This window comes from Octodon degus, unplaced genomic scaffold (genome assembly GCF_000260255.1).
Source record: "Octodon degus isolate 3935 unplaced genomic scaffold, OctDeg1.0 scaffold00142, whole genome shotgun sequence".
Taxonomy (NCBI): Eukaryota; Metazoa; Chordata; class Mammalia; order Rodentia; family Octodontidae; genus Octodon; species Octodon degus.
This window is the reverse complement of record NW_004524718.1, coordinates 5,234,689-5,251,850: the sequence shown is the minus strand read 5'-3', so window position 1 is coordinate 5,251,850 and position 17,162 is coordinate 5,234,689.

The window sequence follows — 17,162 nt, the reverse complement described above, 5'->3', positions numbered from 1 at the left end:
TATTGTTTACTAATAACTAGAATAATTAAATCTAGAAATATTTGAACACATTATATGGTTCAAAAATCTTTAAAGTATATTTTGAATTTTTACAGAATTTTGTGCTAAATAGATTGAAAAACACATGTACTGCAAATACAAACTAGATTGTAAAAGGGTAAAATTCTATGGGAAACATTTTGAATGGAATACAAGTTTCAAGGAGAAAAGGAGTGAGAAAAAACCTAGGCCCAGCATGTGGGTGAGAACTTCCACCAGGCTCTCAGAAACCCTTCAGAAACAGTCCAAGATGAGGCCCCACTAGTGTGTGGGAGAGCTTCCATGCTTCCCTGTGCCTGCAGGATCTCTCCGGACTTTGCCCAAGCCCAGCATGAGAGTGAGACCTTCAGCCATGCTCTTGGGAACCCTTGGAATCCCTCCAAAGCCATCTCAGGCCAGGCATGTGAGTGAGAACTTCAATTGCACTCTCCAGACTCCTCCAGACCCAGCCCAAGCCCAGGCCCAGCCAGTGTGTGGGAGAGCTTCCCCATTCACCTTTGCTTGCTGGATCCCTCTGGGTCCAGGCCAGGCCCACTTGTCATTGAATCCTTCTGTCCTGCTCTCCAGACCCCTCCAGATCCAGCCCAGTCCTGGCATGCAGATCTGGTGTGAAACTCTGCAGCTGAAGTCCCTGCAGAAAGGCTAGGGACAAGAACCAATTATCTAATCCAGGAGCAGAACATCTTGCCAGAGGAGCACAACAGGTTCACTTGCAAGGACTGTGGCAGGAAGAAGCTGAGCACAGCAGTAAGACCCAAGCCAAGCACACTGAATAATTTCAAAATTCGTAGATCTGCACCCAGTAAGCTGACACTTTGCTAGATCCAGATCTAGCAAATAAAAGTATCCTCCCTCTTTATCTCTTGACTGAGAGAAGAGACAAAAGGTAAGCAGGGCAAACTAGTCTGCTTGGAAAACACCAGGTAAATAAAAAAGCCATCAAGACAGAACTTAGCAGAACTAACTCAAATACAAATTCCCAATTTAATATCTGCTTAGCTATATGGACATAATGATTGCTCTTACTGTCTAAAATACAAACCCAGTAGTTACAAAAGTTTGTCAACTGCTAAATATCATTTCCCACTATTAGTGTTCCTTATTGTAGTTCTGTAAATAAAAACCTATGAATGCCTTAATCAGATAATCTCTCTTGGGTAAAAATTTCAGTAAGTGCTAGGATCGTAACTGCACCAAAGCTCTAATCCAAAGGTAAGAAGACACTGCTATACAAAATGACAAAGAGAAGAAGCAAAATGCAATCTCAGGACCTGAACACATCCAGAACAAGTGCAGAAGACATGAGCACAAAAGAAATTGGGAATCACACAGCTGAAATGTCTGAATTAATAGCATCTAAAGTAAAGGAACAACTGCAGAAAGGTATAGAGGAACACAGATCAGAAATGACTTCTGAATTAAAAAATGTCTGAATTAGTAGCATCTGAAGTAAAGAATCAACTGCAGAAACATACACAGAAATAATCTCTGGAGTAAAAAAAGAAAGGAGAACAATAATGAAAGAATAACTGCATGGCAAGAAGAGACTGAAAAAAAGAGGAGATTAGAAAAATGATGGAATCCTTGAATAAACAATATAGGAAAGTAGTAGATGGCATGGAGCAGAGTCAAAGAGACCTAGAAGAGCTTAAAAATCTCAATCACAAGCTTGCAAAACTATATGAGAGAAAGTGAAGATAGAGTTTCAAAACTTGAAGACACCATCAAAGCTAGTGAAAGATAAGAAAAGATCTCTTAAAAACAACTAGGAAGCAGAAAAAAATAATTTATCACTTGCAAGACAATGAAAAATTGATCAACATAAGACTAATAGGTATCAATGAGAAACGAGCAGTCAATACAATTGATATAAAAAGGATATAGGCAGAAGCAATAGGACAAAACTTCCCAAATATGAGGAAACCGTCTGATATTCAGGTAACTGAAGTATGTAGAACTCCAAATGACATCAACCCAATTTAAAGCACACCCAGACATATAATAGTCAAAATCCAAGAAATCCATCACAAGAATAATATACCTAAAGCTGCTAGAGAAGAGAAACAGATCACATTTAAAGGAAAATCCATCAGAATAATGGCAGACTTATCATCACAGACCATGAAGTCAAGAAGAGCATGGAGCAGAGTACTTCAAGTCCTCTATGAAAACAAATTCCAACCCAGACTACTATACCCTGCAAATCTCTCTTTCAAGTTTGATGGAGAAGTGAAATACTTCTATGACAAAGAATAAATAAAGAATTCCATGATTACAAAGCCAACCCTACACAGATTCCTAAAGAAAGAGAGAGATAGATACTTAGAACTCCACTAATGAGAATAGAAGGAGCCCACTAAATAGAGCAAATAATTAAGCAAGGGAGGAAAAGGTGTAAACAACAGCAGGTAAATAACATATAAAACATATCAATACATCTCGATTATAACTATTAATGTAAATGGACTCAATTCACCAATTAAAAGAAACATGCTGGCACAATGGATTAGGAAACAAAATCTAACAATATGCTGTATACAAGAAACACAGTTAACTGGTAAAGAAATTCATAGACTGAAAAGTAAAGGATGGAAAACAATACTACACACCCCAGCATGTCAGAAAAAAATCAGGGGTAGCAATCCTGTTCTCAGACAGTCTCAACTTCAAACCAAGCATAAGCTAATAAAATAAAGAAGGCCAATACATACTTGTCAGAGAAAAAATCCAAGAAGAACAGGTAACACTCATAAATGTGTATGCACCAAACACAGGAGCACTCAACTATATAAGACAAATCTTAATGGATGTGAAAAATATACTATCTAATACCACAATCTTAACAGGAGACCTTAACACCCCCTCATCCCAAATATATAGGTCAAGCAGACAAAAAATTAGCAAAGATGTAGCAGAACTGAAACAGAGCTTGGAACAAATGGATGTAGTGGACATATAGAGTGTTCCACACAAGCACAACTGAATATACACATTTTTCAGCTGCAAATGGGTCATTTTCTAAAATAGACTACATTTTAGTCCATAGATCATGCTTAAGTATATGCAAGAAAACTGAAATTATCCCATGCATATTATCTGACCATAGTAAAATGAAATTGGAATTAAATAACAAAATAAGCCAGAAAAACCCCATAAATAAATGGAAATTAAACAACACCCTACTCAGCAACCAATGGGTCACAGATGAAATTAAACAAGAAATTCAACAATATCTATAATTCAATGAAAATTCAACCACAAAATATCGAAATTTATGGGGTGTGATGAAAGAAGTACTTAGAAGAAATTTATAGCTTGTGAACTCACACATTAGGAATACAGAATAGGAACAAATAAACACCCTAATGCTGCACCTCCAACATCTAGAAAAGGAAGAACAAAAGAAACCCAAAATGCAAAGATGAGAAGAAATCATAAAATTCAGAGCAGAAACTAATTCAATTGAGATGAAGTAAATAAAAGAATTAATGAATTAAAAAGCTGGTTCTGTGAAAGATTAAATAAAATTGATAAGCCCCTAGCTAACCTCATCAAACAAAGGAAAAAAAATTACAAATTACCGAAACTGAATCAAGAACATATAAAAAAATCTCAATAACACAATAACAACCAATTAAATAAAAAATGTAATTAAAAAAACCCTACTGACAAAGAAAGATCCAAATTCTGATGCATTCACAGGTGAATTCTACAAGAAATTTACAGAAGATATCTCTGTACTCCTCAAAACTCTGCAATGAAGTTGAAAAGGAAGCCATCCTCTCAATATTGTTCCTGGAGGCAAGTATTATACTGATACCAAAACCAGGGAAAGACACAAGTAAAAAAGACAACTATAGGCCAGTACTCACTCGTGAACATAGGTGCAAAAATCCTCAGTAAAATCCTAGCAAATAGAATACAGCAAATTATCAAGATGATTATAAACCATAACCAGACTGGATTCAAACCAGGAAGGCAAGGAGTTTTCAGTATATGCAAATCTACTAATGTAATACACTATATCAATAGAGCCAAATCCAAAAAGCACACGATAATACTAATTCATGCAGGAAAAACTTTTGAAAAAGTCCAACACTCATTCATGTTCAAAGTCCTACAGAAAATTGGAATATATGACCTCTACTTCAATCTGATAGAGGCCATCTATGACAACCCAAAGGCTAACATAACTCTTAATAGGGAAAACCTGAAAGTATTTACTCTCAGATCTGGTACAAGACAAGGATATCCTCTATCACCACTTCTACTCAACATAGTTCTGATATCATTAGCTAGAGACATTAGACAAGAGAGAGAAATAAAAGGAGTAAGAATGTTCAAAGAAGAAGTTAAATTATCATTATTTGGAGATGACATAACACTTTACTTGGAAGACTCAAAAAACTCTGCCAAGAAGATACTAAAATTAACAAACAAATTTAGTAGCATAGCATGATAGAAAGTCAATCCCAAAAGTCAACTGTATTTCTCTAGACAGACAACAAACACCCTGAGTGGAAAATTAGAGAAACAATACCTTTTACAATAGCATCATGGAAAAATAAATATTTGGAATGACTGTAATGAAAGAAGTCAAAGATCTATTCAATTAAAATTACAGCACTCTTAAAAAAGAGATAATGGAGGATTTCAGAAAATGTAAAGATATTCCCTGCTCCTGCATTGGAAGAACCAAATTTGTGAAGAAGGGCATTCTCCCAAAATTGTTGTACAGATTTTTTAATTTTCTGGTTGCATACAGTTACATTCCTTTTTATTAATTTTATGGAGAAACAAGTAGCAATGAGGCAGTTTCAAAACCAATTAAAATTACAGTTTCAATAATTAATACATTGCCTATTTTCTTCACAGTGGTTATTCATAGCACAAGATGCAGACATGAAATCCTGTCCAAGCTCTATTAGCACAAATCTTTCTTCTGACTGAATTAAGAGAAAGTGGTTATATATCTATCATATTTTGTATATATGATAAAAAATGGTTCTTCATTTATATTCCCATTTTTTGTTTAGTTTTGTTAGAGATGGATATTCATTTGCCATTTAAATATTGTAGGTGCGTGAATTCAGCAAAGTAATCCAACATAGTCCAGTAGTCCATAATAGTAGTGGGTTATCTGTAGGACTGGCAATCTCAGAAGTTGCTGACTTGAGACTTTTATAGCTCAGCATATTAATATGGCTTTACTTTTCATACCTAGTAATTATACTTTTCTGCTGTTTAGTTTAGGCCAGCATAAGTCAAAACCTATATAATAAGAAATGTAACATTTGTATCTGAGAAGGTGAACCAAAACCCCTCAGGATTTAGCCTGAAGCTATGTACCACAGCTTGTAGATTATTTGTCAGTTTCAACCATATGGATGAGTCACAGTCATTGCTTGACCAATTTTCTCTCTGTGAAAGCCTGAAAAAAGGTTTTCTCTCCAAGTGACTCTCTTTAGGAAAATTCTACATCATTGATCACTTTCCTCTGAGGCCCCATAATCTCCTGCATCATAAAATTTGGCACAAATTTAATGCAATCTCTATCAAAATATCACCAACATAGTTCCCAGGCCTAGAGAAATTGTTCCTAAAATTTATTTGGAACCAGAAAAGATCTAGAATAGCAAAGGCAATCCTCAGCAACAAAGACAAGGCAGGAGGCATCAAAAATCATGACATGAAATTATACTACAAAGTAACTGATAAAATCAGCATGCTATTGGCAAAAACCACACTTAGACACTTTATCTTCAACAAAGGTACCCAACATATTTCCTGCAAGTAGCATAGCCTCTTTAGCAAATGGTGCTGGAAAAAGTGACTCTCTACATGCCAAAAACTAAAACTTGACCCAAGTTTGTCACCATGCACTAAGGTAATGTGAAAATGGATGAATGATCTAAACATTGAAATGGAAACACTACATCTCCTGGAAGAGAAATTAGGAGGAACTCTTGAAGACATAGGAGTAGGCAAAGAGTTCATGAACAAAAATCAAATCTCACGCGTAATACTTGAAAGAATTAACCACTGGGGTCTCCTCTTATTGAGAAGTTTTTGCATGTCAAAAGAAATTACCAACAAATTGAAAAGACAACAAATTGTAAATTTGTAAATAATTTTAACTAATAAACACTAAGGCAATGGTCTGTATTCTAGAATTTATAAGGAACTAAAAACCATTAGGGGCCCAAATTTAAAGACCCAACCCAGAAAAGGGCACCCAAGGTGAACACACTCTTTTCAGAGGACAAAATTATAGAAGAGAATAAATATATGACAAAATGCTGCACATCACTAGCCATCTGTGAAATGCAAATTAAAACAACACTGAGATACCATTTCACTCCTAAATGATAGCTATCATAAAGGAATCAACCAGCGACTAATGTTGGAGAGGCTGTTGGCAAAAAGGAACCTTTCTCCACTGCTGATGGGAATGTAGACCAGTGCAATCATTATGGAAATCAGTGTGGAGACTCCTTAAAAACCTAGGATTGGTAATTCCATTCTGTTGACTGGGAATTTTCCCAGAGGAACTGAAAATATCATATCATAGTCATATGATATGTCCTTATGTTTATAGTAGCACAATTTGTGATAGCCAAATCTTGGAAACAACAAAAATGTCCATCATTTGAAGAATGGATGAAAAAGATGTGGTATTTTTACACAGTGGAGTATTACTCAGCTATAAGGAATGATAAACTCGAATCATTTATGTTAATGTGGATGCCAATTGAAGATATACTTATAAGTGACATAAACTAGACCCACATGTGTAAAATATTGTATAATCTCCCCTAGTGTAAGAACTCTAAAGAAGAAATAAAAAGAGAAAGGTAAAACACAATTCAAAAGAGAGTGAGAACTTGAGGATTGGACAGCAAGGAGAGGGCAAAGAGAAAAGCTAGGAAGAATGACAGGGGCAAAGCTATATATCTATATGCACAAGATGGTTAAGGCAATGATCCTGAGAATCTTCAGGTTTTTTAAACTAGCAGTTAATTGGTAGTATTCTCACCCTGACTAATTATATGTGCTGATTCCTTTGAAGTAAGTAACTGCACTGAAAATAGCAATGTGTAATACTAGCATCATCTTGGAATGCCTTTCATTCTAGTCTTCTAAATGCATACTGCTTGTCATGTCATACCAATTACTGCTATACTGTCTCTCAAGTAAATGTTTGTTGGAAAAAAGGGTAATAAATGAAAATAAGAGATAAAAAGTGTAATATGGCTGTCCTGCTATAATGCTATATATGGTTAGCTTTCTAAATTTCTATGTAAAATATGTAAATATTTATTCATTTAAAAATGTTTTTTATTATTTATTTTTTATTCTTTTTCTTCACATTCAGTAGGGATTTAAAGTTTAACATAGCCATACTAATGGAAAATACCTTTCAATGTTCTGTCTCAGATTCTTGATATTCAGGTAGATAGGATAAGGTCAACCTCCTATGTAATAGGATAATAATATCATTAAGCTTCTGTTCTGGAGGGTTAACAACTTAAATTTGCAGACCAAAAATTAGAGAAAATAAGGGCTGAAAGGACAGCAAACTTTTTGGCCTTAGCCTTTCAAGAACAGTGAAGACTCAGGACATTAGAGAACCTATACTGTAACATTCTGGAACTCACAGATATCCCACATTTTCTCATTAAGAAGATTATGGGACCACAGAGTAAAGACATCAATGCTGTAGAGTGTGCCTAGGGAGACTCACATGGAGGGAAAACATTCTCTCAGGCTTCTACAGAGAGCAAATTGATCAAGCAATGGCAGTGACTCACCTACATGGTTGACAATGACAAAGGATTTACAAATTGCAGTACAGGGTTTCTGGCTAAATCTTGAGGGGATTTGGCTGACCCTGACAGACACAGAAGTTGCATTTTTTGTTATATAGGTCTTGCTTTATCTTGGTCTTAACCATTTACCAGAAAATTTTTAAAATGAGATATAGAAAGTAGAGCCATATTAATATGCTGAACTGTAAATGGCTCAAGTCAAGAACTCCTGATATTGCCAGTCCTACAGATTACCTACTACTATTATGGACTACTGGACTATATTGGATTATTTTGCTGAATTCAATCACCTACACTGTTTAAGTGGCAATGTACTGAAGGTCTCTGACCAATCTAAAAAAGGTTTATAAATGAAGCACCATTTTGTATCTGTATATAAAATATAGTTAGGATAGATATACAGCTACTTTTTAATTCTTAATTCAGTGAGAAGATTTGTACTAATAGTGCTTGAACAGGATATCATGTTTGCATTTTGTACTATGAATAAGCATGAAGAAGAGAACTGTATGCAATGTATTAATTATTGAAGCTATCCTACTCCCCGGTTTTGAAACTGTTTCATTGGTGTCTATTTCTCAATAAAATTAATAAAATAAAAAAGAAGAAAATGAAGAATTTTGAAATTTCTGAATTAAAAATAAGAAGTGATTGAAAATTAATTTGCATAGATAATAAAACATATTTACATTTTTAGGATACACTTAAAACAAACATGTAACTGTTTTTTATAGATGTCAATATTTCAAGTTAACAGAAAATTTATTTTTACTCTCATTTAAACTTATGAGAACATGTAAGAGGCTGATCACATAGCTCTGGTGATAGATTTCTTGCTTCCTTTCTTAATCAAGTGTGAAGCTCTGGGCTCACTTCACAACTTAAAGACAAATAAAACAGCAATAACACCAATAAAAGAAATATGTGCAGATATATAGTTTGCCAAAATTCTTTCTGCTAGTAAATGAGAAAGAAACATTGGATACCACAGTCCAAGATATCTAATAGTATTGACGTTATGTGTAAAAAAATTCTAAAATTTCCTTAATTTTACTACTAAGTTACTGACATAAAATAGAGTCTCAAGTAAACTACAGCAGTTACAATAATGCCCCTGAAGGATTTCCACTTGTTATTGACCATGAAACCAAGCAAGGTATGAACTCTTAACCCCTGGCCTTCTATAAGATTACACAAAGTGATCTGAAGCTAACATTAGATGCAGGTAGGGTATCTTTTAGCTGAAATATTTGGCATCAGAAACTTTTCAGACTTGTTATGTTTTCAGATATTGGAATATCTAAATAGATTTCAAGTAACATTCTCTCTAAAAATGTAAACTTTAAAAAGTTCCAAAATACCATCCATACACACGCAGGAACTTCCTCCAACAGACAGGCTAGTGTGGAACCCTGTGGCAGAACTCACTGCAGAGAGGCTAGGCACCAGACATCCAGCTAATCCAGGAGCTGAACATCTTTCCAGAGGGGCACAGCAGATACACTTCCATGGGCTGCATGAACAAGCGGAGCCCAGCAGCCAGACCCAAACCAGGATGACCTGGATAAGTTCTAATTTCATAGATATGGACCCGGTAAACTGAGATACTTTGTTAGACCCAGACCTATGACACCACCTTTCTCTTTCTCTCTTGATCAAGAGAAGGAGCAGCAGGTAACAGGTCTTCTGCCTGGAAGACCCCACGTACATGAAGGGTGAGATCAGAGAGAACTTATGGAAACTAATTTAAATATAAATTCCCAATTTAATATCTTCTTAGCCACACAAACACAGTGTTTCTTCTTATGGTTTAATTAAAAACCAATTAGTTACAAAAGTTTGTCAACAGCCTAATATCACTACCCATTATTAGTGTCCCTCAATATAGTTCTGTAAATATAACACTGTAACTGTTAACCACATAATCTCTCTTGGGTAAGAATCTCACTAGGTGCTAATATAATAACTACACCAAAGTTCTACACCAAAGGTTGGAGGATAGTGCTATACAAAATGACAAAAAGAAAGAGCAAAGTGCATTCTCGAGCCCAATGCCCACCCATAACAAATGCAGGAGACAATGGCATAGAAGAAATTTGAAATAATACACCTAAAATCTCTGAAATAATAGCATCTAAAGTAAAGAAACAAATTCAGAAAGATATAGAGGAAATCACATAAGAAATAATCTTTGAATTAAAAAAAAGAAATGATAACTATAGTGAAAGAATTACTAAGTGTTTTTAAAGAAGACACTGATTAAAAATAGAGGAGAGTAGAAAAATGTTGGAATCTTTGAATGAGCAGTATAGGAAAGAAATAGAATGCAAGAAGCAGATTCAAAAAGATATACAAATAATTAAAACTTAAATCACAAGCTGGCAAAACTGTTTAAATGAAAGTGAAATAGAGTTTCAGCACTTCAAGACGCCATTGCAGTGAGTGAAAACGTGAGAAAAGATCTCTTAAAAACAACTAGGATGCAGGAAAAAATAATTCAATCTTTGGCATACTATGTAAAGATGAAGAATGTAAGACTAATAGGCACCAATGAGAAAGGAGTTAATATAAAAGATATAAATAGAATACGGGCAGAAGTAATAGCAGAGAACTTCCTGAATATGAGGAAACAATCTGACATTCAGATAACCAAAGCATCCAGAATGCCAAGTAACCTCAACCCAATTAAAAACACACCCAGACATATTATAATCAAGATCCCAGAAATTCAGCACAATATACTAAAAACCACTAGAGAAAAGAAATAGATCACATTTAAAGGAAAACCCATCAGAATAATGGCAGATTTCTCTTCACAAACCATTAAGTGAAGAAGAGCATAGAGCAGAGTACAATTCTTGCAAGAAAACAAATTCCAACCCAGACTGCTATACCCTGCAAAACTCTCTTTCAAGTTCAATGGAGAAGTGAAATACTTCCATGAAAAAAGTAACTAAAGAAGTTCATAAAGACAAATCCAAACCTACACAGACTACTAAAAGACATTCTAGAGAGGAATCAAAGCAACCACAGTTACACAAATTAAAGTAGAAAGAACCAACCAAATAGGAAAAAAAAATTAAACACAAGAGAAAAGTGGTAATCAACAGCAGTTAAATAACATGTCAATCATAATTCAATACATCTCGATTATAACCATCAATGTAAATGGACTTAATTTACCAATTAAAAGAAATAGACTGGCACAGTTGATTAGGAAGCAAACTCCAACAATATGCTGCATGCAAGAAACACCGTGAACTCAAAAAAAAAAAAAAATTCATAGGCTGAAAGTCAAAGGATGGAAAATAATACTACACACCCTAGGACCTCAGAAAAAAACAAAGGTATCAATCCCTCTCTCAGACAGTCTGAATTTCAAAAAAGAATGGTCAAATGAAATAAAGAAGGCCACTACATACTAGTAAGGGGAATAATATAAGACAAGAGGTATGAGTCATAAATATGTATGCACTAAACCCAGGAGCACACAACTATCTAAGACAAATAGCTTATTTTAATTTATTTTTTTTATTGAGTAACAAATATCAATAAGACATTTTCCAAGTTGATTAACAGGATATTTTCAATAATTATTACATTACACATTGTTATCTTCTCAGCGGTCATCCACAGCACAAGAAGCAGCCAGGATATCCTGTCCAAATACTACTACTTCTACAAATCCTTCCTTTCACTGAACCAAGTGAAAGCAGCTGTACATCTATCCTAAGTGTGCTATATATACAAATACAAAATGGTCCTTCCTCTGTATCCCCCCTCTCCAGTTCAGTCCCTCAGAAATAAGTATGCTATTGGCATCCAAATATTATAGGTGCTTGAATTCAGCAAATCAATCCAACACAGTCCAGTAGTCCACAACAGTAGTGGGTTATGCACAAGATGTTGACTAGAGCCTTTTACAGCTCATCATATTGATATGGCTTTATTTTATATACCTCATTTTTATACTTTTCTGCTGGATGGTTACGACCAAGATAAAGCAAGACCTATATAACAAGAAATGTAGCTTTTCTATTTGATAAGTTCAGTCAAGCATCCTCAGGGTTTATCCTGTAAGCCTGTACTGCACTTTGTAGATCCTTTATCAGTGTCAGCCATGTGGATGAATCATGGCCATTGCTTGCCAATTTGCTCTCTGTGAAAGCCTGAGAGAAAGTTTTCTCTCCATGTGACTCTCCTTGGGCACATGATACATCATCTATCACATTCTTCTGTGGCTCCATAATCTCCTTGATCAGAAAACTTGGGCACAACTGAGTTACATGATGTTGCAGTACTGGTTCTCCTATGTCCTCAGTCTTCACTGACCTTGAAAAGCTAGGGCCAAAATATTGGTGGACCTTGAAGCCCTTCCTTTTCTCCAATTTTTAATCTGCATGATTAAGTTTTTAACCTTCCAAAAATGAAGCTTATTATTACACAGAAACCTATGCAGTTTCATTTACCCTGTCTAAATATCAAACATCTTAGGCATAACGTGGAACAATTTATCTTCCATGAAGTATTGATGTGTTGAAATTTAAGTTGTTAGAGATTATGAAGAAAAAAATTAAAAATAGGAATAAATACATATTTTTACACAGAAATTTAGAAATCTAACCATATACAGCATTGTACCAGGACAGTCCTGTGACACTTTTTTTCTTTTTCTTGTGTCTTTTTTTTCATTTATTACCCGTTAAGAAAAACAAAAAACAAAAAATATATTTTACTTGTGAGACAGTATGGTAATAATTCATATGTCATGACATGAAGTAAGTACTTAGAAGACTAGAATAACAGGCATTTCAAGCGTGACCCTTCTTTTGCACATTGCTATCTTCAGTGCAGTAGTTTGGTTCACAGGTATCAGCATATATAGTTAGTCAGGTTGAGAATTCTACCAATTAGCTGCTAGTTTCAAAAACCTGCTGAAGATACTCAGGATCATTGCCTTGCATATCTTGTGCATACAAGTATATAGCTTTGTCCCTGTCCTGTTTCCCAGCTTTTCTCCATGCCCTCTCCTCAATGTCCAGTCCTCAAGTTCTCGCTAGCCTTCTGGTTGTGTTATACATTTCTATTTGTTTTCTTTGTTTGATTTCTTATATTAGGGAGATTATGTGATATTTACACATGTGTGTCTGGTTTATTTCACTTATGAGCATATCTTCAAGGGGCATCCACTTAAATATAAAAGTTTCAAGTTTATCACTTTATAGCTGAGTAATACTCCATTGTATAAAAATATCACATCATTTTCATCCATTCTTTAGGTGATAGGCATCTTGGTTGTTTACAAGATTTGGTTATCACAAATTGTGTTGCTATAAACATAGTCACACATATATCACTATGATATGATATTTTCAGTTCCTCCAGGAAAATTCCCAGTAGAGGAATAGCTGGTTTAAAAGGGATTTCCAGTCCAACTTTTCTAAGAAGTCTCCACACTGATTTCCATAATGGTTGCACCAGTCTACACTCCCACCAGCAGTGGAGAAGGGTTCCTTTTTCCCCACAGCCTCGCCAACATTTGTTGTTGGTTGATTTGTTTATAATAGCCATTCTTTCTGGGGTGAGATGGTATCTCAATGTTGTGTTAATTTGCATTTCACAGATGGCTAGTGATGTGGAGCATTTTTTCATATATTTATTTGCTTCTTCAATTTCGTCCTCTGAAAAGTGTGTGTTCATCTCTGATACCCATTTCTGGATTGGATCTTTAAATTTACGGTCCCTAATGTCTTTTCGTTCTTTAAAAATTATAGAGAGCAGACCTTTGTCTGAGTGCTTATTTGTTAAGATTATTTGAATTTTGTGGGTTGTCTTTTAACTTTGTTGGTAATTTCTTTTGATGTGCAAAAACTTCTCAATAAGAATAAGTCCCGGTTGTTAAATCTTTCAAGTGATAAACATGTGATTTGATTTTTGTTCATGAACTCTTTGTGTACCCCTATGTCTTCAAGAGTTCCTCTTACTTTCTCTTCCGGGAAATTTAGTGTTTCTGTTTTAATGTTTAGATCTTTAATGCAGTTTGACGTTAGCTCAATGCATAGTGATAGACCTGGATCAAGTATCAGTTTTTGGCATATTGAGGGCCTGTTTTTCTAGCACCACTTGTTAAAGAGGCTGTCTTTATTCCAGTAAGTGTGTCTGGCCCCCTTGATGAAGATCAGGTGGTTGTGTGTGTTCATAGAAGGTTCTGCATCTTCTAATCTATTCCCTTGATCCTCAGATCTATTTCGCTGCCAATACCATGTTGATTGTACCATGGTAGCTTTATAGTATAATTTCAAGTCAGGAATTTTAGTGCCTCCTGACTTGTCTTTGTTGGATAGGACTGTTTTTGCTATCCTAGGTCTTTTCTGGTTCCAAATAAATTTTATCATCTATTTCTCTAGGTCTGGGAGGTATGTTGGTGGTAGTCTGATAGGGATTGCATTAAATCTGTACAGCAATTTTGGGAGTGTGGCCATCTATACAATGTTGTTTCTTCCTTTCCAGGATCAAGGAACATCTTTCCATTTTCTGAAATCCTCTATATTCCCATTTTTCAGAGTAATGTAAATTTCCATGAAAAGATCTTTGACTTCTTTAGTTAGATTAATTCCAAGGTATTTCATTTTCCTCGGTGCTATTGTATAAGGTATTATTTCTATAATTTCACTCTCAGTGTGTTTGTTATCTCTGAAGAGCAATTCTATTAACTTTTGAGTATTGACCTTGTATTCTGTATTGTACTGAATTTCTGTATTAATTCTAGTAGCTTCTTGGTAGAAGTTTTTGAGTCTTCCAAGTAAAGTAACATGTCATCTGCAAATAATGATTATTTAACTTCTTCTTTATCTAGTCTTATTGTTTTATTTATCCCTCTTGTCTAATGACTCTAGTGAATCATTCCAAAACTATATTGAATAGTAGGGGTGATAGAGGACAACCTTATCTTGTACCATATCTGAGAGTAAAAGAATACAGCTTTTCCCCATTTAGAATTATATTAGCTGTTGGGTTGTCATAGATGGCTTTTATGTAATTGAAGTAGAGAGCTTCTATTCAAATTTTCTGTAGAATTTGAATATGAATGAGTGTTGGACTTTGTCAAAAAGGCTTTTCTGCATCAGTTGAGATGATCATGATGCTTTTAGATTTTGCTTTATTAATATAGTTTATTACATTTATTGATTTTTGAATAATGAACCATCCTTGCACCTGTGGGATGAATCCTACCTGGTTATGGTGTATGATCTTCTTGATGATTAGCTCTATTCTATTTACTAGAATTTTATTGAGGACTTTTATTTTTATGTTCATGATGGAGGTAGCCATATAGTTCTCTTTATTATTTGTGTCTTTCTCTGAGTTTGGTATCAGTATAATACTTGTCTTGTGGAATGATTTTTGGAGGACTGCTTCCTTTTCAATTTCATTGAAGATTTTGAGGAGTATAGTGTTTATATGTTCTGTCAGTTTCTTGTAGAACTCAGCTGTTACTGCATCAGGACCTGGACTTTTGTTTGACATCATGTTTTTTTAATTACATTTCATATTTCATTGGCTGTTATTGGTTCATTGAGAGTTGTTATATCTTCTTGATTCAGGTTTGGTAATTTGGACCTTTCTAGGAATCTGTCCCATTCCATCTGTCTTCTATTCTGTGAGCGTAAAGATTCTCAAAGTAGCTATTGATAATCTTTTGAATTTCCACAGCATCTGTGGTGATTACACCCTTTTCATTCCTTATTGCTTGAATTTGATTTTTTTCTTTCCTCTTTTTGATGAGCTTAGCTAGGGGCTTATTGATTTTATTTAACCTTTCAGAGAACCATCTTCTTACTGCATTAATTCTTTCAACTGAATTAATTTCTGCTCTAATCTTTACGATTTCTTCCCATCTTTGGGTTCTGGGTTTCATTTGCTCTTCCTTTTCTAGATGTCAGAGCTGCAGCATTAGGGTGTTTACTTGTTCCAGTTTTGTTTTCCTAATGTGTGAGTTCAAAGCTATGAATTTCCCTCTAAGAACTGCTTTAATCACTTCACATAAGTCCCGATAAGTTGTGCTTGAATTTTCATTGATTGTAGATATTGTTGAATTTCTTGTTTAATTTTATCTGTGACCAATTTGTTGCTGAGTAGGGTGCTGTTTATTTTCCTTGTATTTAGGGTGTTTTTCTTGTTTCTTTTGTTGTTTATTTCCAGTTTCATTGGACTGTGATCAGATAATATGCATGGGATAATTTCTGTTTTCTTTCATATACTTAATCATGACATATGGTCTAGTATATGATCTATTTTAGAAAACGAGCCATGTGCAGCTGAAAAGAATGTGTATTCAGCTGTCGTTGGGTGGCATACTCTGTATTGCACCAAGACTATTTGTTCCAAGTTCTGGTTCAGTTCTGGTACTTTTTTGCTAATTTTTGTTCTGGTTGACATATCTTTTGATATAAGTGGACGTTCAGGGACTGCTGTTATGTTTGTGGTTTTGGATAGTAGATTTTTCATGTCCATTAAGATTTGTCTTATATACTTGGGTGCTCCTGTGTTTTGTGCATAGATATTTATGATTTTTACCACTTCAGCTTGAATTTTTTCTCTAACCAATATGTTATGGCCTTCTTTATTTAGTTTGCTCATTCTTGGTTTGAAGTTGAGACTGTCAGAAAAAAGAATTGAAACCCCTGCTTTTTTCTGAAGTTCTGGGCAAGTATTAATATTTTCCATCTTTTAACTTTAAACCTATGAATATGTTTTTTCAGCATAATTTTATTGAGAAATAAATAGCAATGAAACAGTTTCAAGCCAAATTGTTAGGACAGTTTCAATAATTAGCACATTGCATACACTCTTCTTAGTGGTTATTTGCTGTAAAACATGCAGACTTGATAGCCTATTTACAAACACATTAGAACAAATCCCTCTATTCATTAAGAGAATCTAACTGTATATCTATCCTAACCACTTTAAATACACAAACACAAAATGGATATCAGTCTGTATGCCCTTTATTTTGTTATGTTTCCATCATTTAAATATTATAGGTGTGTAATCTCAGCAAAATATTCTAAAAAAGTTCAGTAGTCCATAATAGTATTGGGTCTTCTGCTTCACTGGCAATGTCAGAAATTATTGACCTGAGTCCCCTACAGCTCAACATAACAGCATGACTTTACTTCTTGTACTTCATTTTTATACTTTTCTGCTGCATGGTTAAGACCAAGGTAAAGCAGGACCTATGCAACAAGAGTTGTAGCTTTTGGGTCTGATAAGGTCAGTGAAATCCCCTCAGGA